Below are 14479 nucleotides of genomic sequence, written 5' to 3' on the forward strand. Positions count from 1 at the left end.
CATCACTTTGACAGCAATGCTTTATGCCAGAAAAAAATGTAATGTTATTTAAGACTTGAGGATAACAAACATAAGCTGAAGATTTTACACTCAGTTAAATTTCAAGGACAAAGACTTCAAAGTGTTACCGACATGAAAAAGGGAGAATCCACGTGAGAACAAGCCTCAGGTACCCAAAATGACTCAGCGAAGAACTGAGAGCAAGCAGCAAACAGATGCGCACTCGTAGAACCTGAGACTCAAACAGCAGTGAAGGAGAGAAGGGAGCACGTAACGGGTGTATGCTCGGACAACGCAGATGCAGTTCAACTGTGGACATCAGAGAACACCTGCAAAAGGCCATTATGCAGTAATCATATCGTGGTGATACTTGGTTTTGGGAACTCAGACTACTGTACACACAAATGTGGAATAAAGCAAATGAGTAATTTTGTGATGTTTCAATTCTATCATATTCCTGCATCCTTAAAAATCAGGACTCAAATATGGAAGAAAGAGAATTCAGATGAAAGATGTAAGGTTAAAAACCCTATATATTGGGAAATATTTTTAACTCAGATAGCATCTAACCTTTCACAAAACCATACACACACACTTTTTTATTTCCTAACCCCATCCCCCCAAAAGCTCGAAAACAATGACCAACCCAGCAGCAGTGAGCATCCCTAGTATACAAACCACACTCTCGAAATACCACTCACTACTTGTTCAAAGAAAGGAGGTAAAGAAACAGCTGAGTCCAGGCCCGGGGCTGCAAGTGCACAAGACAGACTTGGACACCTGTCGTCCGTGGATGCAAAGGAAGCTACCCCAAACCACCCCAGTCGTGTCAACTGTAAGAGGCCAGCTTGACAGATGTCCCCACTGATCAAGGACAGGCCGGTTTGTGCCAATAAGGATGACAAGCACAATGGAGTAAGGTATAAAAAGGCTAACTCCAAAGGTCTTTAACAGTAAGAAACCCTACATGGTCACCTCTAGAGGGTTAACAGAAGCATTTACCCTTTCTTGCTAATACAAATTGTACCACTGGGTAACCAACAGAAGATGAAGAAAAATTTCTCCTTTTAGAAAAATGTCAGCTAATAAATGACTAAGAATGGTTGGGTTAATACCATTTCTCCCTCCTAATGAATTAATAAATCCAGACATCAAGGCTTAACAGCTACCAACATCAAAATACAAGAGATATCAAGGCATTATATGCCTCCTGATAAAAGAATATACGACTACCCATGAAGCAGTCTTGCCAAAAAGGAAGAAAAAATACTTAGACCCTGAATCTGACCAAGCCTACCAGTTCACGGGCTGAAAGGAACACAGACAGGGTAAAACAGAGGGCGGGAAAGTAGTCAGCACAACCCCAACTGTGGGAAACCCTACGGCATGCGGAACCCACTTCCTCGACAGAAGAAGAGAAGGCATGGGGAGAAAAAAACTAGATCTAAAAAAGACCTAAAGATGGCACACATAAACCAAAACTAAGTCATGCAAATCTAAGCCCGTGTTTAGGAACGCACATCTGAGTATAAAACGATAAAGACAGGGAAGTGATTACCATAGAAACCGAAGTTACACTGGAAACGCAGAACAAAGCTGTGATTGGGACAGGCACAGAGCTGGCAAGGTTCTGTTTATGAAAGTACCTTATAATTCACTGTCTACATCTGCCGGATAAGGTTTTCTGTACAGTTAGTCTATGGTTTTAAACATTAAAAAATACTGTTCCTCTAATAAATAGTCATAAAAGATTCAAAACCAGAAATCTTTTCATACTCCACGAGCTGGTCCAACCACACACACACACACACACACACACACACACCCAGAGAGAAGGAGAAGACTCTTGTAGCAAAATCTGTACTTATTTTCTCTGAACTACTACTGGTACCCTTTTGCTTTTCAGAGGCACTTACACATCGTATTAAAGAATTTAGCTTTTTGTATTGCAAATAGTTTCCCCAATCAATCTGCCTTTTCATACCGTTTGCTTGAGCTTCTGGATTTGACGTCACCCTCAGACGTCCTCTCCCAGTCAGATTACTTTTTTCAATTACCTCCCATGTTTTCTCTCACAGTTTCATATTTTGCTGGTAAAATTTTGATCTGTCTACATTTATCATGGAATAAAATCCAAAGTGGGAATCCAGCTTTTTCCAAATGTTCATCCAGTTTTTTTCTTTTCCTGGAGAGAGCTGGTGTTCACGGAACTTCTACCATACCAACTTAACTAAGCACAAAGTTCACATAAAGTTGTCCGATGCAGGTCCTAGATTACCAGCTTCTTTATATACAAAAAGAAGAAAAAAGAGGAAGAAAGATAGATGCATTTAATTAGCACATGACACTAACTTTCTGCTTGGGCGAAAACCTCTCTCACACTTTGGTCCGTTCCACATGAATGTCAGGAAGTTGTTGAAACACACTCTGTTGCTCTACAGAAAGGCCACTGTAACACAAACTACTTCTTTTAAATGGCCCTAAATGGCCCCGGCTGGTGTAGCTCACTTGGTTGGGGCATCGTCCCATGAAGTGCAAAGTTGAGGGTTCAATCCCCACATGCCTGGGTTGTAGGTCCCCACCCTGGGCACTTAGAGAGGCAACCAATCAATGCGTGTCTCTCATCGATGTCTCTGTCCCTCTTTGCCTCCCTTCCCATCCCTAAAAATCAATAAGCACGTCCTCGGGTGAAAATATATCTAGATGATAGACAAATAGACCCTAAATGAAGCTCCCTTCCCCCTGGGCTTTCCACGGAAAAAGATGTGGACGCCTCCCAGCCCCCACAGTCCGAGGCGGGGCTCAGGGCTGGCTTCCACTGGGGGCGGGCAGGGAGTAACGGTGAATGAATGCACCTTTGGTCAAATAACACATCTCTTACAATGCTGAGAAACGTAAAGGATGTAAGCATGTATAGCCAGTTTGCCACTGCCTCGTACAAGGCAATTCAAATAATAACCATTCCTACAGAAAAAGAAAGAAAGAAAGAAGCCATACATAAGAATTGTTACAATTGTTGGAGCATACTGCTGGATTCTACTTGCTATCATTTTATTTAGGAATAAAATGGATATTCATAAGTAAAATTTTTCTGCAGTTTTTCCTACTATATTTATCTATTTTGACCTCAATATTACACTCACTTCATAAAAAGACTTTAGAAGCTCTTCCTCTTTTACCACAACACAGAGAATTTAAACAGCATTTACTCGGTCAGAGCCTCCAAGGCCTTGAAAACCTCGGCGGCAAACACCGGCCAACTCAAGTGCAGGTAAGGAAGGGGCGCGGCGCCTCCGACCCCGTGTGCCGGCCAGTGCAGCCGCGTGGAATCTGACTCACAGCAGCTGCCCCCGACTGCTCTCCCGCGTGCCCACCTCGGAGAGATGAAAACAGGCCCCCTGACATGGGCAGCAATGGTAACAGCAGCCCCATTCAAAAGAGCGGACCCTGGACGCTCACGTGTCCGTCAACAGAAAGAGATACACAATGAAATGGGTGAGCCCCCCAGACAGTGTGCAGAAAGAGAAGTCACACACCAGACAAGAGGCTGTGTGACTCCATTCCCGTGAGGCGTGACAACAGTCAGAACTCAGCCATGACGACGGATGTCACACAGGGACACCACTTGGGGGAGGCCACGACTCAGAGCTGGTGTCCAGAGGAAAGTTCCTGGGGACAGAGTGATGTTCTATATCCCAACCTGGTACCCTTAAACAGTGTGTTCCCTTCATAAAAATTACTCAAGCTGTATGTTTATGTTTTCCATTGTTTTTGATTATGTAAAATTAATAGTAATTTACATAAATCATTAGTGTTATGACAGTCAGGTACAGTCAGGAGATAAAAAACACACAAGTAAGGGAAACAGGAAACCTGAACGTAAAAATACTATCTGTAAAGGTGCTGCACCACTAAATGGGTGGCAGGGAACGCTAGGCCACGCAGGCACAGCCAGTGCACGAGGCAGTCACTCCCTACCAGGCCACCGGGAACACAGAAAAAGGAACCCTTCGTGGACAAGCCGTGGCTCCAGCCCGCTGGGTGGCCGAGTTCTCTAGGGTGCCAAGTGGGCTGGAGCTGGCCCAAAGGACTCTGCCTGCTGGGGTGCCAAGAACGTCACAAAGAAGCCTGGTTAGCAGCACACCTAAGAGGGAGAAGGAAAAAAACCAAGCACACGGCAACACGAGAGAAGCCCCTTCCGACTTGCCATGCCCCCTCCCTCACCCGCCAGCAACAAAACCTAACGCTGTGCTACAAAGGAGAGAGTGCCCACAGGGTCCAACTCGAGTGCTACCACAAGCCGAGCAGAGGACGGTGAATCATGTGCACGAGATGGAGTCATTTCCCAAGTGCACGTACACCTGGGCGACCGCACCATCGGGTCCCCTGGAGCCCTCCTCCGGCCAGCACCCACTCACTCCCCTTCTCCCGGCTTACTGGCAGCCCCTCAAAGCCTGTCGCTCACTTCAGGGAACACAAGTCTGCCAGCGTCTGAGTCCTGTCTCAGATCCCAGTGTCCCTCTTCGGCACCCTCCCAGGCCCCTATCTGACCTTCACTGCGTCTGGCAGCCCTCTTATTCAAGTTTCAGGGTTGCTTCTGTAAAACTCCTAGTTTTAGAGAACATGAAATCTTGTTTTCCAATCTCCTTGTTCTTTTGCAGGTGATTTCTGAAAATAAAGAATTATTTAAAACCAGAGTCCCTGCTAAAAAAATGTGATAACATAACCATAGCATTTGCTTCAACAAGTTAGTGTGAATTTTCTAAAGAACTAAAGCTTTGGCTGGTGTGGCTCAGCGGACGGAGCAACAGCCTGCAAACCAAAGGGTCGCAGGTTGGATTCCCAGTCAGGGCACATGCCTGGGTTGTGGGCCAGGCCAGGTCCCCAGTAGGGGGTGTGCCAGAGGCAACCACACATTGATGTTTCTCTCCCTCTTTCTCTCTCCCTTCCCCTCTGTCTAAAATAAATAAACAAAATCGTTTTTAAAAAGAACTTAAAATACTAATCTGAATTAAACAATGACATTAGAACATTACAGGTGTCCTCTAACGACGACCCAATGCCTACTTCAGGATTTCTGGCAAAGAGCACACGGGAGGCTGCTCACCTCGAGCCAGCCCCCACGGAGCTTCTGCCGCCTGGAACGGAGAGCACCCACTCTTACGAGGGCCGGCCCAACGGCAGCGTCTCGGAGAGACAGTGTGCCAGCAGCGCACTCAACCCACCGCACACCCGACCACTCCTTCCCATCCACATTAAAGGAAACGCAGACGCAAGGGAAAAGCACATCAGCATTCAAACCAGCACTGCCCCGAGCCGAAATCACTCACTGGTACACTCCACATTAGCATATCCACCAAAATTTAATTGTAAACAGAGTGATTATGGCACTAACGTTATTAAATACACAAAGCAAGCTTGGAACTATACATATTGAAATAGAATTTCAGTGGCAGATCAACTTTTATATCGGAAACAATACCCTAATTAATAGTCAGCTCTGATAATAAAATGGTCCTGTTTTTCAGATAACATTCCAAAAAAGTTCTGCTATGAATATTAAAGTGTTGTGCAGAGAGTTTTTTAATTTCAATAGCTATATTTATCACAATATGGTACTGTATTTAGACAACTGGCACTTTTCAAGTCCTGGATTCAAATTTGGAGCAATTTCTTTTTTTAATCTGTTGAAGAGACAAAAAAGTGTGAATGATTCCAACAATTCCCCTTACACTTAGTGCTACACACCCATCACACCCGACTGGAAAACGACAGCGCTGTGCAGAGCCTGTTACACACTGGACACCTAGTCACACATTTCCCGAGACAGGTGTGCACGCACGACCTGAGAGGGCCGTGCAGTTCAGGAAACTTCTTCAAAACCCTAGGCGTCTCTGATGCCTCTGGGCCGCAGACACCCTGACTCAAGGACACTGCCGCACGCACGGGACTGGTCACCACGGGACTGGTCACCGGTCCGCTGACATGGCACCCAGGGCCCCAGCTCCCCTCTGCACAGCGTAAGGCTGACTCTGGCCCTCCGCCATCTACGTTTACTGCAATTTCTCCACACCCAAGAACCTGTCAGATACGAGCTCTGGTTTCTGCACTGTTCTTACCTCTCACGGAATTTGATAAATGTTCGCTGCAAGTTCGTAAGCTCCCTGAAAAGAAAATTGTCCTGCGATGCACTGCACTTGGCAGGAATTCAAAAAGTGTGCTCTTGGACACACTTTTGTGCATGTGAGTGTTTTTTTCCTTTGAGCTCCTGACATCTAACTTCACACTTGATGGACATCACCCACCTGCGGTGGATACGGTCCCTCTTTCACGAGTCCAGCAACTCAAATCCCTCCCACGCTCCACAACGTCTATGTCGAACCCTGTTGTTCGCCTCAAAACTAGAATCCACCTTCCCGACTCATAATTCTCCAAGATGACTCATCTCCTGGTTTACAGGAAAAAAGTAAACACAAAAACACAGAAGCTTCAGATGGGAACTCCCTGTTACCAAGACCCACAGCTACAAACCACCCGCCCGCCACGTGCGGCCCAACTCCGCACCTGTCCCATCTGCCTTCTCTGCTGTCCCCACGGCGCCGGAACACGGCCCTCCTCTACCAAACACCAGGCCGTTCACCTCCACAAAACGTAACCCAGTCATTACTAACCTCCTCTCACTCATTCAACATCTCCTCCAGCTGGATCCTCCCCACCACCTTTTAAATATGCTCATGCCTCGTCCAGTTTTTAAACATTTTTGTAATCCCCCTCCACTCTCATCCTAACTGTCCTCTCCCTTTGTCTTAGTAACTGTCTGTACTCGGCTACATTTCCCTCCCCCCCTCACCCCGCAGCCCCTCCCTCCGGACTCCACCTTCAGGGTCCACTCTGACCACCCTTGCTAAGGGCACGGAATCCAAATGACACTGGCGGTCATCTCCCCGCCTGGCTCAGCAGCACTCAGCAGCACTCAGCAGCGAGATTGCTGCTCCCTGGCTGGAACTCTCTCCCTTCGCGGTCACAGTACAGGACACCCGGTCTCCCTCCCACCGCACAGGCCACACGCAGTCCAGACACCAGGGGAGACGCAGCGATGAGTGAGAGCTTCCTCTTTCCAGGCGCTGGTTCTGCTTCCTGTAGCACTAGTTTTCACAGCAAGAAACAAGGTCAACTCCGAATTTCTGAAGACAAGTAACGGTGTGTTCATTCATTCGTTCCCTCACAAACGTCTACCGATTATTGGCCCCGCACCAAGCCCTGCTCTAGACACGGGGAGCGAAACAAAGGTCCTGCCCTTGACACTTACATTCTACCAGGAAGAGACAGAAAATAAAAACAGACATAATGGATAAATGATCTAAAATTTTGAAAAATGTAGTGCCCTGTTGAAAAATGAAAAAGTAAAGTGGGTCAGGGGGACAGAGGACAGAAAGCGCAAGGCGGCAGGGGTTAGCTCGCAGCATTCAGACGGGCCACGGTCAGCCCTGTCGAGAAGGTAAGATCTGAGCGAAGACTGGGAGGAGGTGAGGACGTCAGCCCTGTGAGTACCCAGGGCAGGCGACTAGGCAGAGGGCAAGGAGCCCACATGCCCTGAGGTGGGAACATGCCCGGCAACCAAGGAAGGGGCAGATGCTGGCACAGCGGGGGTGGACACACGAGGGCCCCGGAGGAGGGGGAGGCAGAGAGCTAACAGGGACACGGAGCAAGTGGGCCCCAAAGGCCACTGCAAGGGCTCTGACTTCTGCAAAAGGGTGGACATACTTCTTCTGGAACAGGCACTGCACTTGTATTTAAATTCCCAACACCTCGACCAAAATAAAAATCATACTCCAAACACTTCAGGCAAGAAGAATTCTCCCTCAGACCAATTTCTCACTGAAGTTCTTACATTTTTATAGTTGTTGCTAACATGTATTATTCCATTCTCAAAATCCACTCCATCTCTAGACTGAACTGTATACACTTTTTATACAAATCCAAAATTCTGAGTGCCTTTTATCACTGACGTCACTTCAGGGCAGGACTGGGTTTGTAAGGGGTCGAATTCCATTCCTAAAAGCAGAGGAGAGGATTAAGCAGGGGTGTCCAACCTGTGGCCCCCGGGCTCTGCAAGGGGCCCAGGATGGCTATGACTGTGGTCCGACACAAAATCTACACGTAAATTTACTTAAAACAATACTTAGTTTTATTACTTAGACAGGTACATTTTCTATACCAGTGATCACAAATTTGGGACTTTCTCGATGATTCTGAAAGATTATTGAAAGCGCCGTGGCATAATCAGGGTTATTACGAGGACTTCTTTGCTTATTTGTGGTGGCACATACCACAAAAAGTATACACGGGCCATTCTTTCGTTCATCGGTTTCCATTAGTGTTTGTGTATCTAATGCGTGGTCCAAGACAACACTTCTTCTAACATGGCCCAGAGACACCAGAAGGCTGGGCACCCTGGATTAAACTCTATTCTCCTTTCACTTAAACTGCACACTATTTCGTAGTGCTATACCAGAGTCAATGGCTTGCAACTTTTTAACAGTAAACATAAAAACTTTTACTACGTTACACCCCTTTTTAATTCGATATAAAAATAATACTGACCCCGTAGAATTCTACATTATTACAACATGCAATGCCTGCTTCACCAACTCATTTGCTCACCGATATTTGTTGGGCACATTTCTGTGCCAGAACTGTTCTAGAAGGTGGGGAAAAGCAGTGAACAAATCAGACAAAAAAATGCCTGCCCTGACACACACGGCACTGACTTTACCTCTCGGGGAGAGGGAAACCACGGGGTTCCAGCAGAGAAGCTGCACGCTGCCTTGGGTTCTTAACACTCACCCTGGGGGATGCATCGAACAGACTGGGAGGGGCAAGGCAGAACCCACTACCGGGTGTTACAGTGGAGTTACTCCTGGGGCAACCAATGGATTCGTCCTTCCGTAACAGTGAGAATGTCAAGTCACTGACTTTTAGCCACTAAACGGAGGGCTACAGAATAACCTAGGAGGTTTTCTCGTACTCTCTTAACCTTACACAAACTACCCCCCACCCCCAAAAAACAACTCTCCAGTTGGCCAAGCAGAGACAACTGATATCAGTGTCAGATGGCCTCGGACACAAGCTCATCACCCTCCTCTGGAGTTCCGCAGCTCTATGCCTACGGCAGTTCAGTCCACCAGGAAACTGAACACGAGAACTCGCTTATTCCAAAGGCGTTCACAACACATCTCCGAAACCCGTGCCGGAAATACAAACGACAGAAAGGCGGTCTCTGGACCCGGGAAGCCGCGCCAGCTCCACGCAGGCCCACCGTCTCACCGGTGCACCACGGCACCACATCATCAGCTTCACTGCCGAATCGATAAAAAGCCCTCCAGGTGAAGAGGGCTTCTGAATCCCTGATGCAGCTGTCTATCACAGACAGTGAGCGACGCAGACACCACAAACCCAAACTCTTCGTTTCATGGTGGGACAAAGTGCCTCCCTCTCCCTCCGGTGATGGAAGACTTCAAGGTATCAGAGCTCTGACTCCGGTTCCCTCTTTTCCAATCGGGGCCAGAAAGCGCAACACCAAGGTACAAGCGAACCCGCGTCTGAGGCGGCACTGCACCACGGCAGCTGTCCATCAGCCTACCGGGACCCTGCACAAGGAAGGCCCCGCTGCGCCACAGCCCCCGCATCCGACCGTGACCATGTCCGTGCTGCACAGGGCTGTGATGCGCAGGGCTGTGACGCACCAGCCGGCCCACTGACCCAGGTGCTCTGCCCGGTGCACCTGCCTGCCGCCATTAAGTCATCACTTCAGTGCAACGGCTCTAGGACACACTGCTCTACTGGGGTAGATAATCTTAGTAACAGCCCCGTCCAGTCATCTTAGAAGTTGGGCAAAATATGCAAATTAGTATATAAATGCCAGAGGAAGAACAACAAAAATTACCCTTTTCCCATCCCATTGTATCCCAAGCCAAAATCATTCATTTATATTCCTAACTTATTTGGGATTAAGAATTACATGTATTGGTGTAGGTAGCTCCTTCCCAAACTACAGTAAGTTAAAGAACAAAATGAAACAAGAGGTCATTGGTCAACAAAGAACTTCATCACCTCTTTTCCTAAATTTCGTCAGAACAATTTGAAAGCAATACATCTAAAGATAACTCTCCTACAAATGCGCTAGCTATCAGAAATTGATTAATGCATTTGAGTAGAGCAAAGAAATCATGTGAAAAATACCACTTTTATATAGTCAATTCCCAATAATACAGAGAGTCTTCATATATTTACTACATTTCGTCCACGCAAACCCTACCGCTGAGACAGAACAGTAAGGACAGCCACAGAAATAAAAATATACTCATTACCAGCAGCATTTAATGTAAAAAGCTGAGCCACAGAAGGTGAACCATGCATTCCTGACGGGGGCACCCGATCAGTCCCCTGATTTCACTCAGAGAACCACGCGGGTGAATAAAAATATGAGAAACATTCACAGTACATGGTACCTTTAGTAACGCTAATGAATAAAAGTCAAATACAACACAACAAACCACAAGATTACAGAAGTGAACCTCAAGAAATAACAGTTCTATAAATTCAGAGCTTTATTCCTGAAAAACCTTAAGTGAAACTCAAACTATGATACAATCTTTGAAGCAATTGTCACATTCGTCATGTTTTCACACCTAAGCTGGAAAGAACTGGGTGAAGACTCTCGCTTCTAACTCTGAAAAAGGAAATGAGTATCTTTCGAAAAGAAAAATTTCTTCCTAGCCATAATTATTTTTACTTGTATTAGGAAGCCATAATTATTTTTACTTGTGATTAATGTTACAATAGTAGATTTTTGGTATAGTAAATAAAAACTTTTAAAGAGTCAAATATCCTTCCCAATGTCCATTTCCTTTAAATGATGTAACTGAGACCACATGGTACACAAGCCTGATAACCTAGGTGCCCCCACCCCTGAACGTGGCAGGTTCCCGTGAAGCCTCCGCCCCTCACTTCCTTTGTGAGTTGGATGCAGTGGGGAGAAGGTCCATCCCAAGTCCTACCAGGTGCCCAGGAACCAGGCGGGGAGCAGACCCTGCAGGAAGTGCGTTCCTCTATCTATCCCTCCGTCCCCCCCCCCATTAGAAACAGACACTCCCTGCTCTGCCTCTGCGAAGGCGGCATCATTGCTAAGAGGGGAGCAAGNGTGTCCCTGAACGTGGCAGGCTCCCATGAAGCCTCTGCCCCTCACTTCTTTGTGAGTTGGATGCAGTGGGGAGAAGGTCCATCCCAAGTCCTACCAGGTGCCCAGGAACCAGGCGGGGAGCAGACCCTGCAGGAAGTGCGTTCCTCTATCTATCCCTCCGTCCCCCCCCCCATTAGAAACAGACACTCCCTGCTCTGCCTCTGCGAAGGCGGCATCATTGCTAAGAGGGGAGCAAGTGTGAAGGTGAGGACTTCGGAAAGCAGACCAAGGCAGCTGCTAAGCCGCTGTGCAACTTCTCCCTGACCTGCTGCAGCCGGCCTGCATCTAAAAGCATTGCCGACCTGATGAGATCGTCATCACTATGTTCTTTGACTTGGGTCCGTGGAAACACACATTTTTCTTACAAACCCTGGAGAACTAGCCTACACGCACATTTAAAAAATTACTACGATGCTCACCTTTCTCACCAGATGCCCTGGTTTTTGATGGTTCAGAGGAAGTTGTGCACTGAGAGGGGGGAAGTAAAGGTGTAAAGGTGAAAAGGCAGCAGGGAGGGAGGTGGATGTGGAGTCAGAGGCCGGTGACTCCACCCTCTCAGAAGCCCTAAGCAGGGAGCTGGAAGGAAGGCTCCTTTACGCAGAGCAAACGGTTCCCAAAACTAGAAACTCTGCACTATGTTGTTAATATTCCTACACAACATTCAGCATATATTCAGTTTTGTAAATGGCAGCTTTCTCATGAGTTCTCCTGGGTGGGGCAGGGGCATACAAATGACCAGGCTGTTCACAGTAACCTCTCTGGGTGCTCGCTGTCAAGTTCAGGTGGAACAACCGCGGAACAGCGCCGCTCGCTCCTTACCCTCTCTCACAGCAGGGCTCAAAAGGAGAACATCCCTAAACACTCTGAAAGGAAATTAGGGTTACCAAATAACCAAAGTATTGGCAGAAGGGTACCACAGTCATTAAAAAATTTCATCATGAAAACATGAAAAGAACTTTTCAGAATATGAGACAAGGTTTTCTAAGAAACACACAAAATAAAACACAATATAAAGAAAATTGCTAAATTTGACAAAATAAAAATTCTCCAGATTAAAAAATAAAAATTAAAAAGTAAAAAATGCCTACAAAACATAACAAAAGGCTAATTTTCTTAGTACTTAAAAAAGTCTTTATTACAAGGAAAAAGACAAAAATGTGAAGTGGACAGGCAAACGCACAGAAAAATACAAAGAGCTTTTGGAAAATCCGCGTCAGCAGAGGAAGCGGGTGAGTGACACGACGCCCCGCCCCCCGCGCAGCCGTCCCCAGCTCCAGCAGTGGCCCCCACACAAGCACGGGTTTCCTCTGGCGCCTCCAAGGTTCCAGACCAAAGCCGAGGTCGCATCACTTACTACGTGGGTCCTTCTAACAGGTCATCTTCCCTTATCCTCACCTGAGCACGTTCTTTAAGAGAGCGGGGAAAGGAAAGGAAGAGGAGGAAGGGAGAGAGGAACACGGCCAGGGCGCCTTCCCACAGGGCGCACCTCCCACGGGGACCCAACTGGAAACCTGGGTCTGTGCCGGCCTGACAAGGAGTGAAACCCACAGCCTCTCTGTCTATAGGACAACAACCAACCAACCGAGCCACACCAGCCAGGGCCAAACAGGTCCTCCTTTAAAACACAGCCACCATACATCACTGCCACGCCTAAGGAAATTCATAATAACCCCTTACCATCTGGTAAGTACAGAGGCACCTTGGTACTCATCATTAATTTGTTCCAGAACCAGTGACAAGCGCCGACACCAACGAGCACCAAACGTTGACGCATCTTCTCTCACAGGACGGTGTTGTGACACGTACAAGTTCTAGCAACTGCGACCGGTCTCGAGCAAGCACCGAGTGCAGAATCATTTTTTCTAATCAAAATGCAACAAGTACAGGGTTGATGAGTTCTAAAGCCAAGAAGCACCAATGTACAACTGTATGTTCAAATCTCAATTGTCCCCAAAAATGTCTTCTTGTACTGGATTTTTAGTCACTGCATCTGGCTGATGTGTCTTTGAGTCTTTAATAAACAAATGCCATCTTCCTCTTTCATTTTTTCCCTTCCCCTGGTTACTGGTTCTGTAAAGTTCCCTACCTTTTGAATTTTGCTGACTGTGTCCCTACACTGTCCCTTAACCAGTCCCCCTGTAATCTGCTGTCTGCTGCTGCTGCTGCTGCTCACATCGTCTCTAGCTTAGAGCCCTGCAGCCACAGCCCACCAAGAACACACTCGTAGTTAAACAAGTCAGGAGAACACACACCACAGGGACCAGAGGGACACCTCAGTAAGAGAAGGTGTAAAGAATCTATCACAGAATTTGGGCCTTGGCTGGGTAATTTGGGGCAGGACCTAGCGAAGCAGGGTTTTCTCTAAACTGGGTGCTGTCAGAAAGTGGGGTCGTTTCTAAGTTTGGGTATCTCATGAAATCTTTTCCAAGGAAGGGGAGACTAGAAGGAAGAGGGAGCTGTAATGGGTAAGGGAGCAGCAGGCACGTTCTGGCCAGGTGCTCTGTGGGTGGCACGGCACCTCGGTCGAACTTGGGCTCCGTCTCACTCACCAGGCGCTCAGGGACACCTGGTCTGACGTGTGCCGTGGGGGACTTGCATTTAACGGGGGAACCACACGGACTCTGTGCGGGCGCAGTACCTGCCCCAAACACCAGCGCTGCTCTTTTCTCTCCCTCTGCACAAGGCAACAAAGCCCTTCCAGGAGGCCACTGTGTCCTTCTGACATGGCCCCAGCGGTCTCACTGTTTTCTAAAAAAATAAAACAAGACATTTACCTTACTTTCCAGTACAAGACATTCCGGTTTTCTCCCATACATAAGGAATGGTCTCTGAGATTCAGTTAAATAAAAATGTGAGGGATGACTGTGAATACAAGTAAAACAGTTCTATCTGTATAAAATAGAGGGACCTATATCATACATGTTACATACATATAAAAAAACATTTCAATAATTACAAAGAGAGATAATCCAGTTTGTAAAAAAAATGGGCAAAAGACTTGAACAGGCACTTCACAACACAGGATACTCAAATGGCTAATAATATATAAAAAGGAGCCCAAGTCACTAGTTATCAGAGAAATGCCAATTAAAGCCACAAGGAGATCTTCCACACAACCACAGAATGGTTTTTAAAAAAAGTTTTTAATGTTTAACTGACAAGCGGGGACAAGGCTTGGGACAAAGCGGGGACCTGGGACTCTCACGCTTTGCTGGTAGGAATAAGAACCAGTCCAGC

The 14479-nt window shown here is 47.0% G+C and overlaps 1 protein-coding gene across 3 annotated transcripts in view; it reads right to left on the minus strand.

Annotated features, from left to right (window-relative positions):
- Nucleotides 1-14479, minus strand: part of VRK1 (VRK serine/threonine kinase 1) — a 75525-nt gene that overhangs the window by 47257 nt on the left and 13789 nt on the right. The window lies entirely within an intron of this gene.

The sequence above is a fragment of the Sturnira hondurensis genome, unplaced genomic scaffold (assembly GCF_014824575.4).
Source record: "Sturnira hondurensis isolate 20B ecotype Veracruz unplaced genomic scaffold, ASM1482457v3 Scaffold0021143, whole genome shotgun sequence".
NCBI lineage: Eukaryota > Metazoa > Chordata > Mammalia > Chiroptera > Phyllostomidae > Sturnira > Sturnira hondurensis.